Source organism: Acanthochromis polyacanthus, chromosome 7, assembly GCF_021347895.1.
Source record: "Acanthochromis polyacanthus isolate Apoly-LR-REF ecotype Palm Island chromosome 7, KAUST_Apoly_ChrSc, whole genome shotgun sequence".
Lineage (NCBI taxonomy): Eukaryota > Metazoa > Chordata > Actinopteri > Pomacentridae > Acanthochromis > Acanthochromis polyacanthus.
In genome coordinates, this window is record NC_067119.1 from 28,763,340 (window position 1) to 28,780,172 (window position 16,833).

At 40.5% G+C, this 16,833-nt stretch overlaps 1 protein-coding gene across 1 annotated transcript in view; it reads left to right on the forward strand.

The window, feature by feature from the left end:
- Nucleotides 1–8,237: 8,237 nt before the first annotated feature.
- Nucleotides 8,238–16,833, forward strand: part of ncor2 (nuclear receptor corepressor 2) — a 108,121-nt gene continuing 99,525 nt past the window's right edge. Inside the window, exon 1 of the mRNA XM_051950467.1 lies at nucleotides 8,238–8,505. The gene's annotated coding sequence lies outside the window, so the exon portion shown is untranslated. The remainder of the gene's footprint in view (nucleotides 8,506–16,833) is intronic.

Below are 16,833 nucleotides of genomic sequence, written 5' to 3' on the forward strand. Positions count from 1 at the left end.
AGCTGCGTGGAACAGCTTAAAAATAGCTCAGTCTTCCATTGGCCTGTCAGGGTCTGAGTCTTGGGCTGCTGCAGTTCACAAGAGAGCTGAATCTGCATGTCTGGAGATTCCTTTTGCTTTTTTGACAGTGAGGTGTAATCAGCTTGTTTGTATGTTGAAAGGCACAGCTGAGTACTAAACTTTGAATGCCCCCGCTAAGGTTCACCACACATCACAACAGAGAGGAAGCAGAATTCATATGACGTAGCACAAGGTCAAAGGCTTAGCTGCTTGGAGAAGGATTCACTCAGCTTCATTTTATTCTCTTTAAAGCAAGACGTGGTGTACTTTCCCAGTCCAAACAGCTCAAAGTAATAGCTTACATCGTTCGAGAATTTCTCCAAGGGCAAAACTGCATTCTTGACTTGATACAAGGACTGAAATCCTCAACTGAGTATCAAAGTCCAACACTTGCTCAGCTGACACCAGAATAGTTGAGGGAAAAATGGAGATGGAGGGTGATTGACAAGGATTTTATTCTATGCCTTTCTGTAGCGCGTTTGAGTGTCAAGCTTCCTCCTTTCAGCCGTGCTGCTGAAAAGCAGTTCCCTCAGGGTGTCTTACTCAGCCTGCACAGACACTGCCACTATCTTGTGATCTCGCTGCAAAAAGCACATGAAAGATTGTTCTCAAACACACACACATACACAGAGAGAGGGTGACAGAGATTACTTCAGTCACAGTATCTAGTATTGCACTCTATTCTTATCTCTGCACTCTTATCAACTCCCTCTAGACCATAAGCTCTGTTGACATTTCACCTCATTTCTGTTGTAAAACACTTCCAAGACCTTATTATCTTCATCACATGCCTTGTTTTAATTCCACTGCTTCTCTGTTACAGTGAAGAACTATTGTCTGTGCCTTCATATTTTCAGTTTACCCTTTGGGATCATTTAAAATCCCTGCACTGTTTATAGTACACCATATTCTTAGGGAGTCGTCCACCTGTGCTGTTCTAGTTTATCAACAGCATTGCTTTCGAATTAAGGGAATCTTATCAGCCACTTACAAGTGTCTCTGTTGTCATTCTCTTAGATGACTCAGAGCCTATTTCACCATCCACCCACAGAATAAGAACAAAGGCGCTGTGTCCATGTGGGAGATGCCGAATGCATCCATTTCCATGCCCTGGAAATTGCGTATGCGATCATGAGTCGCTGCAATGTGCTGAGTGTGTTCTGTGCTGTATATGTTGAGCTACCCCCTGTGCAGCTCGCCTAAAGTAACCCATCCCCCCGCTGAGACATTTTTGCTCTCTATGTGTGACTACATTACGCCAGAGTCCCATCCCCCCACTAAGTGAGCCTTCAGAGCAGGTCCCCAGGGTGGGTGTCGGTGTGGAAAGCAGACCTTTTTCCCTGTCCATGGGATGTTATTGATGAGGTGAGGTAATGGATCCCCCCACTGTGCTCACAGGGATACTGAGGATAAATCAGACAGTGGGTAAGACCCAACCAGCCATTCCACCTCTCTCCAGACTCAACTGCCATTTCATTAGCTTTATTTATGGGGGTTCTGCACTCTTCCCTCCCCTTTCCGTCCTCCCACTGAAAATGCTGCTATTCTTCTTCTTCCTCTTTTATATAGTGCTATGGCAACCCATACACACCCCGATCCTTCTTCCTCCCTTTTTTTCCTGGAAATACTCTACCTCCCACACACCTTTCCTGGAACCAGTCTTTTACTAAGTCTAGTTTATGTGAAAGTGAACCCACAGCGGCTAATCTTGCAATTGACAAAGGGTTGGACAGATACTGATGTGCTCTGAAGTGGTGAAGGACTCAGCACTGGCTGGGCTTTTAACATTAGATGCAAGTCCATCCAGCTCAGCACTTCCTGCGGAGCTGTATTTGAGTTGGCTGATCAGCAACAATTCACCTCTGGGCTTACAGCTCAGCCACTCAGCGAGAAAACGGCAGCCAAAACCGGCTTTGTCCTTGAGGAAAGAGAAAGGAATTCCTTATTTGTCCTTACTGGAAAGGACTAGTTGAACTTGTGTCTTCACCACAGAATTACATTTTTTTCTGTCAGACATGGTGTCCATTATTAGCTGGCAGACACGATTCATTCTGCTTGAGTTGAACAAGCATTCTCTTCCCCTGCATATTGACGCCAGCAGAATACTACTTTGATTCCCTTTAGCTCTTTCATCACTATCTCAGCTGCCAAGGTTTATAGCTCATCTCACATACTGAGCAAAGTCCACAAAACCATGACCTGATTTTCTTTGAACAAAGCATCAGTGTTATCACTGTTAGTGCTGTCTGTTGGCGCTGTGGCATTCAATCAGAGAGCAAATATCTCGACTGACTAGCTGATATTTCTGAGAAGCCTTTCCAATGCCAAAATTTAATCCATATGTAAATGTTGATATACACCAATAATATATGCTGTATCACGTATCTGTATCTAATTTATTTAAAGCACTGGAACCTGAATTAGACATGAAAGGCAGTGAATCATAACTTCCTCACATACGTTTTCCATTAGAAAGAGAAAGGAATGGTCTTTTTTTTCCACTCGTTTCATGGTGAACATTGATGTCATGTCAGTCGTGCTGGAACATGTCCATACAAGGTCCACTTTAGTGTACTCCGCATGAATCCATGCAACCTAACAGATGGTTGACTGAGCTAAGCTCCAGCGATGCTGTGCCACTGCCAGTTTCATTACAGGGGTTCACTTGGACATTGGACAAGTGTGAATATGTCTGTCACGCCCACAGCAGCTAGTAACACGGAGGAAATTCAAGCAATATTTTCTACATGAAAATAGATAACACATAGCAGTTATTAAGGATCTCAATTTGTTACTGAGGCACACAGAGCAGTGGGCGACAGCTGATTTTTTTGGTCTGAAAGCTAAATCAAAAGCACATTAAATACATTGCAAAGGATTTCTGTTCTGCACAGATCAGAGCTGAAGTGCTGTTAAAATACACAGATATATGATGTAACTAAGACAGAGAGCATTATCCAACTTTGTATAACATGGGTGAGGCTGGAAAGAGTCATATTATGTCTCAACAGTAAAATTTAGTCTACATATGATCTTGATAAAAGGAAGGAAAGGGAAAAATGAGAGAAAAGCGTGTGCTGGCAGCCTGCCAGGTGTGGACAGACTCAGGAAGTTGAGCCGGAATTCCAACAATGCAGGCAGTCGTTAGGCTCTTCAGTGAGGTCCTGCCATTTCTGCTCTCTGTGCTGTCTTTGTTGTGGTGAGGAGGAGGCAGTTAGGTGAAGTCCTGTGACTGTGGAGAAATCTCAGCCCTCTGCCTTGTAAATTTGATTTGTGAATGATAGGAGGAAAATAGTATCATGATTGAGCAGATAAGAAAAAAAAAGAGAAAAAAAACAGGCTCCTCTCTCGCTTTCTCTTTCTCCATCTGCCTCTGATATCTGCACAGAAAGATAATTTTCCCAGGCTGTTTCAAAGGAGCCCAGTCGTGACAATAATAAATGCCAGCGGTGGCAGAATGAATCATGTCTCAGCTAAAAATGTACATCATAGCGAAAGGAAGAACCCGGCATGTAATTACACTGGTGTTATAAATAGAAACACATGCCACATAGTATCTGTCACTTTCATCTAAAAATGACATTAGAAATGAATTTCAATTAGAGATATTCTTGTTTATTAGAGCACACATATTTTGTAATTTACCTGTGCTTGAATCCAATTAGTTGAAGTGTAACTGTACGTGTCGTACCCGAGAGGACAATAGAAAGGGAAGAATGCTAGAATGTGATAATGTGTTTGTAATCAGCCACGGTTTAGAAGGATGGCACCTGCGCAGGAGTATTTGAATTTGCAATCAAAGCCGATCATAAAGAGGAGCTCCATTAATCTGGTAGACTCTGGATGGCAGCTCATCTTTTAAGACTTGCTGTTTTGATGAGGATTTTCCCTGCAGCCTCCTCTCGGTTACAAAGGATTTTCTGTTGTTCATCTTTTATTTCAGAACTGTAATGAACGTCTGCAGTGCATCTATCAACTGCTGCCCTTTGAAATCTCCAAAGCCTGCTTCGTTGATGCAGTCTCTCTCCATGGTGCCTTTCATGTCGGCTCCGGATCTATTGAAACAATCCTCTCCAGTTATTTTAATAACTTGTAGAAGAGATAGTACAGGTGTTTCCCTCTGAAGTGGGTTGCGAATTTGTTTTTGCAACAATGAAATGTGTGTCTTGTCCAAATCTAAGTATTTACTGAGACTTTAGGATCTTGGGAGAGTTTATCTGTCCATTTGCCCTTTGTGTGAAGCTTTGTTTAGCTCTATAGGGAGTCTGGCTGCAGATGAAACACAGCTGTGGACATCAAAACTGCCAAGTGAGAAACATTTGTGCTTTATCACCAAGCTGACAAATTGGGCATTGCAGAGATAGGGGATAGATTATTCTGACATGTGAAGTGGTCCAGAAAACCCAGCTGAAATAAACAGTTATCTTTCCTGCTCTGTAATGGCTGGATGAAGAGATGGTGGTTATACTGATGGTTAGAGGGGGTCTCCCAAACCACAGAGCAGAAAGAAAAAAAACACAGGGAAGAAAAACAATCCCATCTGACATCATAGGGAAAGCTGCAGCGGAAATTTAGGTCAAGGCATAGCCTGCGCGAAATGTTCAAGACAGTTCTATGGCAAATTCAGGTTGTTGAAGTCTTGTCCAAGTGGAATAACATAACACTCAATCAAAATTATGCAGTTAAAAGCAAAGTGAAGCTAATTACCATAGCCTGTCAAAATCAGGATTATGTAGCAGCAGATTTCTCCGTCGACTTAACACAAACAAAAAGGCAGTCAGAGTTTTTACACAAAATCCTTTCTCTGAGTGAAATAGCTGCAGTATGGGTGGCAATGTTAGAAGCCGGTGTAGTTGTGTGAAGCAGAGAGAGAAAGGTTTCAGGCCATTTACAGGGCACTGGCTTCAGCAGAGTCATCAACTATGTACCCAGCATGGGATGTTGTGATCTCCCAGATGCTATCCTTCAATGTTAAGTCGCTGTATTCACAGCTTGTACTTCTCCATGGGAATCAAGCAGCACAGATGTAGACTTCCTGGAGTGTCGATGTTTGAGTTGAAACTTTTTTGGAACCTCTGAGTTCAGACTGGAGGGAGGGAGAGGGTTGTCCTTGTAGTGTGAGAGAGATGATACGAGCTTACAATACAATTAAAGTTTAATGTGTGTATCCATTGATCTGTCTGTCTGCTTTGTGGAATATTTGTAGCCTGCGTTGCTACACTGTCAAACATCAAAAGGGAGTTTATTCAGATCAACTCATCTTTATTAGTTTATTAAATGTAAATATAGGAGTTTTGCTCATTTTTAGTTAAACTTCAAATGTTATTCTGAGACCTCTGTAAAAAAATCCTAAAAACAAAACAAAAGTTCTTGCATCTTCGAGGATTTTGACTTGTAATGATGATTTGAAAGAATGAATGGCTGAGAGTTCACTCAGCTCATTAAATTAAGTTTATAGGAAACAAAACTAGCACATAAACAAACTTCTAAGGATGCATTCTTAGAGGGTTTGAACTCACCAGTGACTCTTACTTTTTGTGGTTTGACTTGCTGTATGTCTTTAATACATGTTAAATTAGTTATGATTGTTTCTTTGTAAAGGGCTGCACAGTGGCCTAGTGGTTAGCAATTTTGCCTTGCAGCAAGAAGATCCCCAGTTCAAATCCTGGCCTGGGCCTGGGATCTTTCTGCATGGAGTTTGCATGTTCTCCCTGTGCATGTGTGGGTTTTCTCCGGGCACTCCGGCTTCCTCCCATAGTCCAAAATATGCTGAGGTTAATTGGTTACTCTAAATTGTCCATAGGTGTGAATGTGAGTGTGATTGTTTGTCTGTATATGTAGTCTGCGACAGACTGGCGACCTGTCCAGGGTGTCCCCTGCCTTCACCCGAGTCAGCTGGGATAGACACCAGCAGACCCCGTGGCCCTAGTGAGGATAAAGCGGTGTATAGAGAATGGATAGATGGATGGATGTTTCTTTGTATGATAATCAAAACAAACATGAAAAAAAATGAACACTGAATTCATTCCCGACGTCTGAAGACTTGTCATTTATCGCAGTGGAATGGGAGCAGCCTCATAGATTGTACTGACCCTTGTCATGAATGGCTTTAACTGCTGAGACTATAAACTCAGAAAATGTAAAAGCAATGCAAGTCTGCTTGAAACCATTGTGTATGTGACTAGCTGATTTAATCTAATATCTTATTTAACTTGTTTTTTTCAAGCCAGGTTGATTTAACTCGACCCCTTTTGCGAAATCATAACTCATATGATGTCTTTTAACCAACAAGAAAAATCACTTAGAGAGTGCAGGCTGCTCAGTCGTTGCATCATTTCCAATTGATGAAATCTTTTATAAAAAAATTGCCTAGCGGTGAGCACCGGCATGTGTTATGCATGTGTACATTATGTACCGATACTGAGTCACATGACCAAAATATGTAGTGGGCGACGTGAAATGATGGGACTCGGAAACACTCCCACAATTTTATCAATTGTTCCTTGTATCATTGCCAATGGATAAGTCCTGATAAGATTGATTTGTAGCAGGATCACAATCATATGAACGTCAGCAAGCAGCTGACGTAGTGTTCACCTGTTGTCATACTTACAGGAACGCCGTGCTGCTATCTCGCAATGATACGGAAATCTTTAACAAATCCATGAATCCAGACTATAAGCTGCATCACTGCCAAAATCTAATCAGGTGGTCCCTGGGTCATTTCTGACATTCCCTGCAAATTTCATCCAAATCTGTGTGTCCGTTTTTGAGTAATGTTGCTAACAGACAGACAGAGAGAAGAATAAATGTGTGCCAATCGTCACATAACTCCGCCGCATTCCTAGGCGGAACCAGCTAAAGTGTGGCTAAAGAGCAGGTAACTTATAGCCTAGCCATGCTACACCCATGTTTCTGATGGCACAAGGGTCTAGGGAAGCTCGACAGGGAGGGAGGCAGGCTAAAAGGTTGTCTATCAAATCCCTCTGCAGCAATTGAGTAGGTATACAACCAATCAACGCAACGAATAGGCTGACGTAGTTCCGAGAGCACCGGCGGATTGTGGCTAAGTCCCATTAGCTTCCCAACCAGCGGAGCCGCGGAGCCAACTGGTCTATTAAGGATTTGCCATATCCCGTCGGCATAAGTCCAAATACGTCTTTCTTCTCAATGAAACACTTCAGTGCCGTCCTTTGTTTATTTTTCAAGTTGAATTTTAGCTTCAAATCTTTAAGGGCTGTGGCCAAAGCCCAGTCGAAAGATAACTGTTTATTGTGCGCGGGTTGTTTCTGTCAGAATCGTCACGCCTCTGTCGTCACTTCGTTACGCCCGCCTTCTGACTCTACACTTATGGTGATTGGTCCGGACAGTTTTAGGAGAATCCAGCCTGGAGCCTTATGGAGGGTAACTAGACCCACCCTGGCAGAGAATTAAATTCGTTGCCGCGGGTTGTCTAGCGTGGCTAGGCTAGGTAACTTACATTTATAAGGCAGAACGAGAATTTACAGTATGTTTCTAAGCTGAATGGACAGAAAATGATTTACAGTATTCTAACATTCTGACGGATATATCAGAATCAGAAAGCCTTTAATGTGAAGTGAGCTCACACACACAACAAATGTGACATGGTGAATGGAGTTATGTTACTCAACAACAAGACAGTAAAGGAATAAATATAGAAATTTAAATCTGAGAATCTCTAAAATAAAAATACTATATGTAAAAAGTGAAGTATAAAAAGTGCTGTGTAAAAAAGTACAGTGTAAATAAAGCATTGTGTAAAAAAAGACATAAATTTGACTAAAGTAATAAATTTGAATACAATTTAAATTATAATACAATAAAATGTAACCATACATTTTATGATCAAATATATAGCACAAATACACTTGGGGAATTAGTGTGTATTAGAGAAATGTATTTCATAGATAAATATGATCATGTTTACGGTATATTAACAGAAATATACAGAGGTCGTCTGCGTGAATACACATCAGATTTGGTAACTAATGTGCAGAGAGTATCAAGAGCACAGCCCGAGAAGCAGATTTCTGTTTTGGTTCGTTGTGAAAATCACTGACTTTAACAACTCGTCACTATTTACACTGAATTTGTTGTGGGCATGTGAAATGTGCAGTCCTTGAGTAAAGAGGAGGGGCGAGAGAGCTTGTGGACCTATGGAGAGCCGCTATGGTCTAAGCAGCGGCAGCAGCAGCAGCGGCTCAGGGAGTAGTACCAGACCACTGTGCTGTGCAGGAACAGGCACGACATAGCTGAAAACCGCTAGCGGAACAAATGAAAACGAAAACTCTTCTTTCATGTGGATTAATCCGGGGGCGAGACAGTCACTCGAAGCGAGAAGATATTTAAGCGAAACTGGGACGATTGATGAGGACTGGGACATTGGCTACTGTACGATAACACCGCCGTTGCCCCGCCGCTAAGGTTAGTTAGCTTCCATCGCTGGCTGTCCGTTGGTTTTGGGGGGGTCTGCTCTGTTGTTGGATGACGGGGTCCGGCTATTCTTTGGAGGAGAAACACACATAGCAGTATTGACCTTTCCAGTCTATACGTTACGCTACAGTTACACGGTTCGAACAACCATTGGGAAATTAAATGTTAGAGATCTGGTCGACTAGCTGGTTACTCGACTCAACACAGCGCTCGTAGTTCAGTGGCCATCGTCAGCTAGTTAATTATTTTATAAATCAGGAACACGTGCTACATGTCTAGGCTAAGCTAACTAGCCTACAAGCTAACCGACGAGCTCTCTAAGCTAGCTGTCAGAACTGCCAAGTGGCTAACGCCTGTTTTATTGAGCTGAATAGTGGTTGCCTCCCTGAAGACGGAATTTCACACTCATTTCTAACAATATTTACCGTTAATAAACGATGTCAACTTTTTTTCTGTCTGTTAGTACATTTTGGTGTATGGCTAAGTCATTTAGCCTGCTAACTTGGCTATGCACAAAAGCGCCCGGTTTGCGTTTGTAAACATTGGTTTTGGATGAAGTTGACTTTGTGCGCTGTGTCGGTAGGTAACGTTACGCCCTGGTCTGTTGTCAGATGGATGATGACAATGATTTGCTCACTGTAGTTGTCTAACCAGATTGATGTCAAGCTACACAAATAAATGGGAACGTTGGTGATTTAACGTTTCTCTGCCTCAGACTGATACACCGCTATTGAGACAGTGTACTTGCTGGAGCTGGACTGTGACTTTGAACTTGTCTTTATTTCTAACATTTTATTAATTACATTTTCGCCGGATTACTTTATGAATTTCTGCCAATATTGTTAGTTTTTTAATGATGGTGTCTCCTTTGTATACCTATATATGTATCTACGGTATATTGTCGTACCTTTCCCCAACACTTAAAAGTTTCCGATCATATCCTCCTCCATTATCGGTGCCTCTGAACATGAACATTGCTCGATTTAAATTGTCACAAAGTCCATTATTGTTGCGTTTTGTCCAAATGAAATCTAGCATTGTACAGACAGCCACAGTTTCATGGAAACATCGTGCTTATTACTGCTTAAACCACCACCTTTTGTTCTGTGGTTGGATCTGCTATTGAGAAACAGCTCAGTGTTGGTTATGGATAGCTTTGGTTTCCACACCTTGGTTAGATTCATTCGGCAATGACTTACAGATATGATTTTTTTTTAAATGTTTACTAATGTTGATGTTCTGTTTGAGCAGGGTCCTTTTTGTTGTGGTATTTAAAATGGATGTATTTTCTAGAGGAATTTTAGGAGGCCATACTATCAGTCTTTTCATGCTGTTATTTCTGACACTTGTAGTGGCTTTACACTATTTAGCAATCAAACAGTATAGTTTATTGGTACTGCAGTGAGGTTTATTCTTACTATGTCTGCTCCTTGAAACACAAAAACAAACACATTTTGTCTTTTACCACGAGTGTTATGTTGATAGTTTCAGTTTTGTGTGCCCAGATTGTGACATTTCCTAAATGTCTTTTGCTACAGTGAAGAATGAGCTTGTGTCATGTGATGACATATTTCCAAACTTGTCAACATTAATCTATAACAGACTGCATAGCTTGCATTAAATGTTATGCTTAGAGACTTTGGTGAACTATTCTGTTTGATTGCGTAACTCAGGATTTCCCCCAGGAAATCGTTTGACCGTGGTGGTAAGCCGTGATCCTGACACATCTTATCTCGTGATCCATTTTGTAGTTGATGACCTGTAAACAATTGCCAGACTCATTAAAGATAATTTGCTGTTTAAAATGGAGCATGATCTTTTTCATCCTGAAGGTTAGAGTCTTATTTCAAAAATGTATCACATTTTATGATGTCAGCAGAGGCGGGCTTTGTTTCAGATACTGTGACACACCATGAAAGAATATATTGAAAGAAACCTTAGTAACTTTCTGTTGCTGCTTCACAGTTGGAGCCTTCACTTGCCATCCTTTTTAAGACTTCTTATTGTAAATCAGTTACAAATTTGCTTTTGGTTGGTCAGTAATATCAGTGACTTCTTCTCCCTCAGACTGATGTACACAAATGTAATTATTTTCTTCTTAACCCCAAGATTTTAAATATTTCAAAGAGAACCTGTCATAATCACACATTCAGAACACATGTACACATACTGTGTGCAGACATTTGTGAGATGCACGTTATGGGAAAAGTAGCAGCACTTCTGGTAATTGGTGTTGTCATAACATCTACAAGCTAGTGTTAGCATTAGCTCATGAAGCTTTGTGTGGTATTTGTTTATTGCCCTTATGATGATGCTTGCCTGATAAAGACACAGAGGAGGGAGGAAAGAAGAAAGTTTTAGGCTTCAGATACTGCAGAAAATGTAACTGATTTCAGTTTCTAACTTCCTTAAGGAAAGAACAGGGACAATATGAGCATTTAAGAAAGCAGCTGTTGAACAACTACAACATAAACTTACAGAAACTGCTCTTTGACCGGTTTTCCCGCAGCCAATCTGTGACCCTGCTGAGTTACAGTCACTATGCTTGTTAAGCAAAAGCAGATTGTCAGTCTGCCAAGGAGATGGAAGCTCGGCGAGTTGTGTGACGATTAGCATTGGTTTGTCTGTGTCTTTTAGCAACATGACTAAAAATTAGAGTAATGGATTTGGATGAAATTTTTAGGAAAGTTCAGAAATGACACAAGGACCAATTGATTAGATTTTGCCAGTGATACGGCTTATAGCCTGGATCCACAATTTTTCTTTGAAGATTGTAGCCATCAGAAATGATATGACTGATCAGCCTTGACAGATTACTGTGCTCTCTGAGTGCTTTTCTAGTTAAATTTGAGACAGACCAACCAGCCGTGTTTAACCAACAATCTTTGACCCCCCCCCCCCCCCCCCCCAACGTGAAATGTTTAAGTCTAAGTCCTGAATATAAATATCATCACAAAGTGTGAGTGTATATCATTTTGCTAAACTTTCAGATCCAAATTTAATGTTCTTTTCGTAAAAACAGGCAGTCAGGGGTGAAGACACATTTCCATGTATATATGCATTTGGCCATTTAAAAACCTGTACCTGAAACATGTTCATGATCAAAACTTTTTGACCCATAAAAATATTAATTTCATGTCCAATTTACCTTCTTTTCCTCCTATGTCCAATTCTTCAACCTCACTATGTACCATATCTCACGAATGTAGCATAAACTCAACAAAAACCTCTTTCTCGCTTTTCCTGATCGCCAATGACTTGCCTTGTGGCACACCGTTCAGAGATTTCACGCAGTGAAAATGGCATGCTTTTCTGTGATTGGCTGAGAGCGTTTCATGACCCGGGCGCGTGATCAAGATTCGGGTGGCTCCGACCATTTCCGACGCCTGCCGAGAGATAAAGTTTGTTTTTCTTATATTATCGCTCGGGCGTTTCGAAGATAAAGTAAGTCGAACCCTTTTTTGTTGCTTTTTACAAGAAAAATAGAGCGCCACTGTGGATCACACGGTTCAGAATGACTGCGCCATCAAGCAAAACGATGCGCCAATGGCGCTGTGGCGATCGGCTAGCACAAGCCTAGTCTGATATAGAAAGTATTTCGTTGTTGCTTTAACATGAAGTATTCAAGTATGACATGCAGTCACAGTGCCTGATGTGGCAGTCTAGAGAGCACAAAGTCTCCTAATAATCCCCAATGGTATGACATTGCTGACTTGGTTCCTCATAACTCACATCAGCAGAGTATAGTGTCAGCTTAGCAGTTTGGATTGTAAAGAGTTAAAGGAGAGTGAGGCGATATCGCCCCCTTATCCAAAAGGGTAATGGGGGCAGAGATAATCCCGTGCTCTGCGTGGTGCCTCAGGGAGACCGTTTCACTGCTAGTTTAATTTCTGCTCGTATTATGAAACACAACACAGTTATGAAACTGGAAAGGGGAAAGTTCTCACTCCTTTTATTGTCTGTGAAAGATGAATCCTCGCAGTGGATTCTTGTGGGAAGACAAAGCACATTACATGATCATAAATTAAAGATTTCCATTAAAATTCTGAAAGCCTGTCATTCAAGAGCATAAATGTCTTAAGTTGTCACTTTTAAGTGGGTCTGGAACTATCTTTCTTTTGCAGGGTGCTCTGTGGTTTAGAATATTAACCCAATGATCAAATAGAAATATTTTCAAGTAAATATAAAAAAAAAAAAACAAGAGTGAGAGAAATTTATTGTAGAACCTCGAGCTACATTGCTGCTCCGTTAGTGTCAGTGGTATATGGCACCATTGTAGATACTCATATATACACCCATTGTTCTGCTACTGCCACTTTTAAATGGCATGATGCTGTTTTCTGCTGACAGGCACTAACATTCTGCTACAACACATTAGGAAACAGTTTTCTGCAATTATGTGAAACACAGAGGAACTGTTTGCGCAATTCTTGCCTGTTATTAGGTGAATGTGGCCTGTTCCCAATGGCTAGCGTGTGCAAGTAACTAGCTTGGAAGCTATTACATTACATGTTTCATCCTCAATTGAGTTTATGAGCTATCTTTAATGGTTCATACTATACCATATTGTGGTGACAGCAAGCCCCATAAACCAAATGGTAATGTTTGCACTTTAGAAATGGTTCAGGTTTTGCAGTTTCAAAAGCTGTAAATCAGACAAGCTTGTTGAAAACCATACATAGCCTAGAGGCATGAGCTCTGTGGGAAGAGTGGTTCTAATGAAAGAAAGCTTCCTTAATGTTATTGGAATTTGATGGTTTTTCTTATTTAGGTTAAGACTTGATTTTTAGTTGAACTTGGTGTGCCAATGCCCAGCGTAGCACTAACTTACACGTATGTTGTAGTTCAGCATGCTGAACAGATGTTAAGCAACATTTGACATTATACAGAACAATTCAACCTGCCTGCTTGGTGTGCAGTGCAATAATGTGCTGTTTTTTTATTAGATGCAACCTTGGATGAAATGACAACCTGAATATTGGATGTTGATAGATAGGGTGGGTATGAAATTGAATTGTAAATCAACGTCTTCCTCAGCTGTGTAATTTCTGTAGACAGAAAAAAATATCAACATCTGAATGTAAAATTTGAGCTTCTTTAATTTATTCAAATCCAGTCTTGGTAATTGTTCAAACAATCAGCAATTCACATATCAATTGAAATGTGTATTTATTGCAATAATGGCACATTGAAACAGTGATTATAGGGAAATGGCACAACTTTGGTATGTGGTGCACTTTATGAACCCTTAAGTTAACTTGCAGAAGCCTAAGAGGGAAATATGAAGCAGTCGCTGTGAAACTGCCTCCCAGGCGCATACTCTCCTCCCACCCAGTTTCCCTCTCACTGAATGAGTAACAGCAGCTGTCTAGCATTTCTTGCTCGCCAGTGAACTGCACCTGGTAGGTTTTGTGTGTGGAGAATGTTGTGCGTGACTCAGTGTGGTAGAATATTACGATCAAGCACAGCTGGTCTGTGGCTGTGCCTCAAATTACTCACAATCAAAGTGCTATTGAACTGGACACAGGGCCACCTCAGCTCCAGTGGCTACATAGGGGTTGAACCTAAGCAGTTGTACTATTTTCTGGGATTACCAAATGGAAAAACTGTGGTTGTGACATGTTATTTGAGGAAAATGTCTCTTATATTGGCCCATGTAGAACTCATGCAGATCCTACAAGTAGCTATTAGCCTACAGACTCGAGGTTTGGCAGTCATCTTAAATAGGCCCTTGTGTTTTTTTATTTAAGATGCAGTTGAGGAGATGCAGTCGTCAAACGAAGGGGGTTGGGTATAGTGGGGCTGCTGGCCTAGGGGTTAATGGGGTCTGGAGGTCAGACTGATTCTGCATCTGTCACTGTGTGGAGCTCAAAAGGAGGACAGGATTTATCCATCCTTCCAGGAATTTCTTATGCTGCTTGAAGTGATTAAATTTAATAAGTTTGAATTCACTATAATTTAGTTTGCACGTTTGTGAAACCTCATATTTTAGATGGATTAGAAGTCAAATCATAGTGGCAAATGTTTTGACTTTTATTATTGTACATTTATTGTTTGGTCTCAGTTGCTACAGTGTACTGCATAAAATAGACTTTGAAAACCATAACCACTTGCTTAGGTGAAATGAGACTGACCCATGATCTCAACAAACTAAAACAATTAAACATGTGTAATGATTGAAGGTTTTCCTCCTTGAAGTTGTCTTCACACAGAGTTTATCACCAACATGTGTATCACTCCTGACAAGCGTCAGCAATTCAGATCTCAAAAAAATCAATATGACACTCATTCCTCAGGTGTTTCAGATGTCCAATCAAGTAGGTCTTCTTTTAATTCTTGGCTTCACATGCCACCTCTTCAGTTCATACTCCCACAAAATGAAAATTGGTTGCTTTTCCTGTCTTTTTGCAGTCATTACTTTTTTCCGATCTAGTTTCAAGCACATTGCTTAAAGAAATAAATCTAGCTCTCTGTGGGTATGATTATCAAAAGAGAAGCTGTTTTAAAATGTTTAAAGATATTTTCAATTCTTCCAGGAACTCCAATATTACAGTTATCTGTGAGTTCTGTAAACATTTACAATTTCTGCAACAGTATTTAGACTACCGCTGTTCCTTTTGGCTTCTGTGTGGATGACTTGCATACCCTGATGTCAAGCTCTAGTTACAGTGTAATTTTGTACTGTAGAGACGGCACTAATACCTGTTGTCATGTCAGTTGGCATGGCAGTCACTGTACTGAGCTTCTACCTGTTGGGTCTGTTTTTTTGTCTTGTGCTGAAGACATGGTTGTGATAAGATGAAAGGCTAAATATAGTTCAAGTTTACTTTCCTCATTGCGTTTCTGTGTTCACTGCCATATATCTTGTTCACATTGAGCACAGATGTTGCTGTTTTGTGTACACGAACACAGACTTCTTTTTCCTACAAAGATATATATCTGTACATCATTCAAGCTGGCATTAGTTGCACCAATAAAATATCATCACCAGTCATGCAATATTGTATTTTTAAAGCCACTGATTACACGACCTTTCTGTCTAAACAGTGATTTCAACAACCACTACTGGTCTGTGCTTTCATATCGTGATACTGTTGGACGTTTCTCTTGTATTGAGTATGTGTTACATCTTCTTGAGGCCTGGACTTGCTGTGATGTACTTTAGTGGAACATACTTGATTAAATGCCAGTTACTGAACTGACTTCAGTTACTATTTTAATTGTCTCATAAAGGAATTATATTGCATGTCCAAATGATGTTAGTGAACCTGTAATTTGGAACAAATGTTTTGAATTTCTCATTCACTCAGGGAGTTTGGAAATGATCTGTTACTGCACCTTGCAGACACGAGACTTTTTAGCTGCTTAAAGCACCTTTTTTTTTGCTTTGCTGATAAAACTAAGAAGATAATTGATTGTTCGAATAATAATCTGTTTATGTGCCACAAACAGTTATTTGCAGACCTCACTGTGTTCCAGAAGACCATTATTTGAAAAGCTCTTCCAATATTAATTTATTTGCAACTTGTTTTGAGTGTTGCTGTTCAAAGTTAGTCATTTATCATCCATAAGGCGTTCTGTTTTCATTTTCCCGACTATAAAATGGAGTTCCTATTAAAACCAGTCACCCATATTTAAGCATACTAAAAGAGAGCCAGACAGCGGATTAGCAGAGATTAGAAATGGCTCTGTGGTAAGTGATTCACTTGACTCTGTTACGCAACGCAGATGACAGCATGTTATAGAACATTAGTCTTGTTTGTGTATAGATTACAGCTGTGGGTACTGTTATATTTGTCTCTCTGATTAGCCTAACTTTTCTGCTTGGAATGTGTGTTACAGCATTTTTTTTTAATTGACATTGACGCGTGTTATGGTAATGACGGCAGCCAAGGGCAAACACCTCAGGGCTGATGATCTCACAGTTGAAATACGTGTGACATGCAACAGTGAAAGGGTGTAATTACAGGTTATGATTTGCTTGTGCTGGACACTCCTGTCTCGACATGCATACTAGATCCATGATAGTTCAGTTTGGAACAAATTATTTCTCTATAAGCATCTCAGCATCTGGTCTGTGTTTTGTGATGTTTGGGTTTTTCCCCACTAAAATCTTTCTCTGTCCATAATTCAACCACAATTCATTATTCAGCCAAGTGTATCAGATTTAGATGGGTTGTTTTGTTTATGCAGCCTGTGTAAATAACACAGGCCTGAATGGACGTTAGTGTTTGGCAGTGAACACTAGGGATGTCACGATACCAGAAACTGGATTGTTGTTACCAATACTATTGAAATTTCCACAAATCTTGACATCAA